Below are 5,649 nucleotides of genomic sequence, written 5' to 3' on the forward strand. Positions count from 1 at the left end.
GCTTGGCGTCTTTGTCTGCTCATTGGGTAGAGTGCTCCTCCTTCCCTCCTCCCCATCTAGAGTGCTCGTCATTCCCTACTCCCCATCTAGAATGCTCCTCCTCCACATCTAGAATGCTCCTCCTCCCCATCTAGAGTGCTCCTCCTCCCCATCTAGGGTGCTCCTCCTTCCTTCCTCCCCATCTAGAGTGCTCCTCCTTCCCTCCTCCCCATTTAGGGTGCTCCTCCTCCCCATCTAGAATGCTCCTCCTCCCCATCTAGAGTTCTCCTCCTCCCCATCTAGGGTGCTCCTCCTCCCCATCTAGGGTGCTCCTCTTTCCATCCTCCTCATCTAGAGTGCTCCTTCCCTCCTCCCCATCCCTCTGCCCCATCTAGCACCCACCCTTCTGCTTATTAATCCGATGGAGTCCTCAGCTTTATACTCAGGGACCAGGCGGGGCCCAAATTGTCGCATTCCTACCAAGGAGACGTGGATCTCCTGGCGTGGAGCATCTAGAGCTGCCCAGTGTGTGGGCAGGCCTGGCCTGGAGACTCCCAGAAGGTAGGGGTTTGTTCTTCTGCACTGGAGTGAGACAGCAGAGCAGGCAGCCCCCTCTGGCCTGGCCTGGGGCCTAAACAACTGAATGATCATCCTGGGGCTGTGTCACAAATGTCCAGAAACCAGGTGGCTGCGAACAGACAAATCTCTTCTCAAAGTTCTGGGAGTCAGAGTTCAAAATCCAGATGTGAGCAAGGCAGTGCTCATAGCACAGGCTGGGGATGCCGCTTCCTGCCGCCTGCATCTCCAGGCATTCGTTGCCTGGAAGGAGGGACCATATCACTTCGATCTGATTTTCCTGTTCCAACTCCACATGACCTCCTTGACACAGCTTGTTTTCCTTTCAAAGATACTTGGAGCTGCATTCAGGGTCTCCTTAAGTCTGGGACTCACTCACTCCAGGTTTTAACGCAAGCACATCTGCTAAAGAGACCTGTGAGTGGACACGTTGGCAGGTGCCAGAGGCCAGGGTGTGTGTGTCTCTTTTGGGGATCCCAGCGAAGCTTGCTGTGATAACTCACAGGTTTAGACACTTAACAGTCTCTTGTCATCCCTGTGGAGAAGGGCAGACACTTCTTCTCACTACTGGCCACCAAGGCCAGAAGCCACCCCCGCCTTTCCACCTACCAGCAGCTGGCTTGGAAGCAGAAACCAGCATCTTGGCAAACAGCTGGTCTTCCGCCTTTGCCTGGTGCTGAAAGCCCATGTGGTCACGCCCGGCCTTGGGATGGGGCCAAAATGGAGCAGGTGGACACAGGGCCCTTAGTAAAAAGCAAGCTCCTTTCTTCACTGTATAGAGACTGTGGGGCAGAGAGAGGCCTTGCAGTTGCCCGGATGTGAGGTCCAGGGCTTTTCCCAAAGGGGCCTAGAAGGAACGTTCCAGCCTCATTCAAGAACCACTGGCAGACTGCTGTCCTGTCCTGTAGCCCATGTACACTCAATCCATAGCTGGCCCAGCCACCATGGGGAAGAGGGCAGCATTTGCTCTGCGGTCCAAGTGATCCCCATGACAGATCTCATATAAGCCAGGATGATCTTACACTCACTATATGATCAACCTGACCTTGAATTCCTGATCTCCCTGACTCCATGTCCTGAATGCTGGGGTAACAGGTGTGCCCCAACATGCCTGATCTTTTCAAATGTTAGTGTATATTAATTATAGGTAATAAAGAATTTCCTTATGACATTTTCATACACATGCACACTGTATTTCAGTCAAATCCAGCTCACAGAATCCTTTCCCCCTTTACTCCAGCAAATTCCCATTCTATGTGTGGGCATGCTGGTGCATGTGTGCATGTGTGCATGTGTGCGCGTGTGTGTCTTCCAGTGAGTTTCACTTGGGTTTATTGCAGGAACATAAACCTTATCAGTGAAGAACATAAGACTTTCCCTCAGGCAACTGTGTATAAGTCCTCAGGGTGTGGCTACACGAGTTCATCCCAGTTCCAGAGCGAAGCGCCCAAACGCCCGGTTGTGTACAGGCTGTCACGGCTGCTGCCTGCTGAATTTGAGTGTGCAGCAGCCATGTTGTGGCCACAAGTCAGTGGTTTTGCTTTTGCCGTTTTATTTATTCATCTGTCCATCTGTCCATCTGTCTGTCTGTCTGTCTATCCACCTGTCTATATCTTTCTGTCTGTCTGTATCTATCTATCTATCCATCTACCTGTCTATGTCTGTCTGTCTGTCTGTCTATCTATCTATCTATCTATCTATCTATCTATCTATCTATCCATTATCTAGGCTGTATCATGCTGTGCTGAGATTACAGGCATGCCTTTTCTGGTATCCCTCACACATAGGATTTAATTATCTGCATTTGGGTGTTCTGCTTACATGCACGTAAGCTCAGCACATGCATGAGTATCTCTGAAGCCAGGAAAAGGTGTCAGAACCCCTAGAGCTCAAGTTACCGATGGTCGTGAGCTGCTAGTGTGTGGGTGCTGGGAACCGAACCCAACTCCTCTTCAAGAGTGGGAAATGCTCTGAACACCCCCACCCCAACACTGTGCTGCCAGCTTTTTCTCCAGTCTCAGAATAGGTAAATCTTTTGTTTGTTGTTGTTGTTGTTGTTTTTCAAGACAAGGTTTCTCTGTGAAACTTTGGCTGTCCTGGAACTCACTTCGTAGACCAGGCTGGCCTCAAACTCAGAGATCCTCCGCCTCCGGATTGCTGGGATTAAAGGCGTATGCCATCACTGCGGGGCTCAGAAATAGGTGAATCTTATAAAGTTGATCCAGGGCTGGAGAGAGGGCTCAGTGGTCAAGAGCACTGTCTGCCCTTCCAGAGGTCATGAGTTCAAATCCCAGCAACCACATGGTGGCTCACAACCATGTATAGAGGGATCTGATGCCCTGTATGCAGCAGAGCACTCAGATATTAAATAAACAAAATAAAATTTAAAAAATGTTGATCCAACATCTCCTAAAGCTGGGTGGGGATACAGCCAGTGTGTGTTAATGCATTTGTGTGTGTGTGTGTGTGTGTGTGTGTGTGTGTTTGATGAAAACATTTTAAAATTGCCAATCACGCTTACACAACACTGTGATTACTAGGAACCTCGGAACTGCACACTTTGCATTGCTGAGTTGTGTAACAGAGTGGTCACAGTCACATTCACACTCACACATGACCACACACCCATGCACACTAACTTAAGTCTCTTACACAGCCAGGGTGCCCACTGCTCTCAGTTGAGGGCTGGAGAGGCCTGGAGAGTTCTGAACCAGCGTCCGTTCATCCATCAACCCAGACTTGGCGAAGGTAGCATCAGAGTCTGAGCCAGTAAGGTAGGACAGGAGTGCGAGGGTTAGCCCTTCCAAGAACATTACTGAACAAGCATTTTTCAACATCGTGAGTGTGAGATCATTCAAGTTTGAGAGGCTGACACAGAGGCCAGGGGAACATTCCAGAGGAACACGTAATGGAGGACCATGCCTTTCTCAAATCCCTGCTTTGCTGGGAAGGAATCAGAAAAAGCAGGGTGACCTCAAGCGCCCTACCTCAAGAGTCCCCAGTGTCCAGCCCCTCCCAGCACAGGATGGAGTCTGGCCCATTTTTCCTGGAACAGCTAGCTGGTGCAGACAAGAGGCTGTAGTCAGAGAATCCTACAAACGGGACTGGAAACGGTGTGCTCTAGGGAACCCGGACTGCTTCCTGTTCTGCCAGAGAAGATGTCCTTCTGACTGCTCTGTAAAATGGTTTTTAATAAGCTCTATTAATTATTAATATGACCCGGCCAGCCCCCCAATAATCGAGTCAGAGTCCTGTGGATTTATTTAATCAGTTCTTGCACAATTACTGGGGGGGAATTACCACAAATCTATCTTTCTATATGTTAGACTGTCTACTTCCCCAGTTGTACTCCCCAAATACTTACTGTTTGTGTCTTCCTGGGTTATTTCTACTCCACTGCTTGTCCTCAGGGTCCATTTTGCTTGGGCACGTGTTCCTGGTCTATCATGGTCTAATGGAAAGCCCCTGGCCTCTCCATCTTCCTCCTTCACGTTTCTTCATCCCGGTCCCTACCTGAGACCCCCAGCCTGGTAATGGAAACCCCCGCCTCTCCTATTTTCTTCAGTAACTGCCTGTAGTCACCTTTATTTAACCAATAGTGCTAAGTTGGGGGGCAAAGATTACATAGTATCTCTGGTGTATTATGGGAGGATCTGCTCATCCGGGGCAACCTGATCATAGGGGCCAGGATTTAACATTTGAATACATAGTGACACAATCTTAGGAGCCAGAATTTAGCATTTGAATACATAGTAGCACCAGACCAACCTCCAGCAGAGTTCAACAACGGAGGTCACTAAGTTAAAATCCACACAGGCGGAAGACCTGCCTGCTAAAGAGAGCAACCAGAGAAAGCACACACAGGCTCTTCAGGCAAGAAGGAGGACACAGAGCTGTCCCCAACAACGTTTAAAACAGCACATTAGCGACGGTTAGAGGGATGGAGGAAGACTGAGAATTGCAGCAAAGAACTGGCAATGAGAAGGAACCAGATGGAAAATTCTAGAAGTGGAAAACCAAGTGAAACCAAGAAGCCTGTGGACGGATTTAACCACATGCTGAACAAAGCAGATGAAAGAGGCTGGGGAGGAGACAGTGAGTCAGTCAGAGGACGGCGCCCGGGAACAAGCATGAGAAAGATGGAGGCAGAAACAGAAGAAAGAGGAGACCTCAGGAAAACTCAGTCTGGTGAAAAGGACTGAGGGAAAAGGCACCATGAACTTAAAGAGATGGAGTCAGGACCCGGGGGCAGACAGGCCATGTGTCAAAGGCACAGGCTGGTTGATATTGACTGTGGACTTGTTGGATGGAGACCCTCTCAGAAGATGCTCAAAGCTCTCGTGTGTATCTGGGGGACTGGTCGCTCATCGGGGCTCTGACAGTGCAATCCATTAGTGGGTACATTATTCAAGTAGACTGTCGTAGGTGTGGGGACTGTCGAAGGGGAGACCTGGTTAGAGGAAATGGGTCACAGGGCTTGTGTCCTTGGGGATTTATCTTGTCAAGGTCCCTTCCTTCCGGTTATCGTTTATCTATGCGTTCTGTCTTGCAGGATGTCAGCGTTTGTACGTTGACAGCAGGAACACGGATAAATCTTTCTCCATTTACATCTTTTAGCCAGGTTGTCGCAGCAACTGTCTAACACAAGCGTTAAGCTAGACATGGGCGAGGTGTGACCAGAATGCACCTGGCTTGTCTCAACACTTAACTTGTCCAGTATCTGTCAAACGAGAGACTTGGACATCACTGGCTGGCACGCTACCCTCCGCTGACTATCTCAGGATTCGGTTTGTTCAGTAGGGTAGCCATGACTCCAGGGCTATCAAACTGGACAGCAAACACCAGTTATGATCAAGATAGTGGGGGTTGTGTGATGTCAAGCAACAGAACACCGGTCTGACGGGGCTTGCTAAACTAAATGGGTCACAAAACAAAGGAATCTGGGGGGCTGGAGAGATGGTTCAGCGGTTAAGAGCACTGACTGCTCCTCCAAAGGTCCTGAGTTCAAATCCCAGCAACCACATGGTAGCTCACATCCATCTGTAATGGGATCTGATGCCCTCTTCTGGTGTGTCTGAAGACAGCTACCGAGTA

This window comes from Rattus norvegicus, chromosome 10 (assembly GCF_021556685.1).
Source record: "Rattus norvegicus strain SHRSP/BbbUtx chromosome 10, alternate assembly SHRSP_T2T, whole genome shotgun sequence".
Taxonomy (NCBI): domain Eukaryota; kingdom Metazoa; phylum Chordata; class Mammalia; order Rodentia; family Muridae; genus Rattus; species Rattus norvegicus.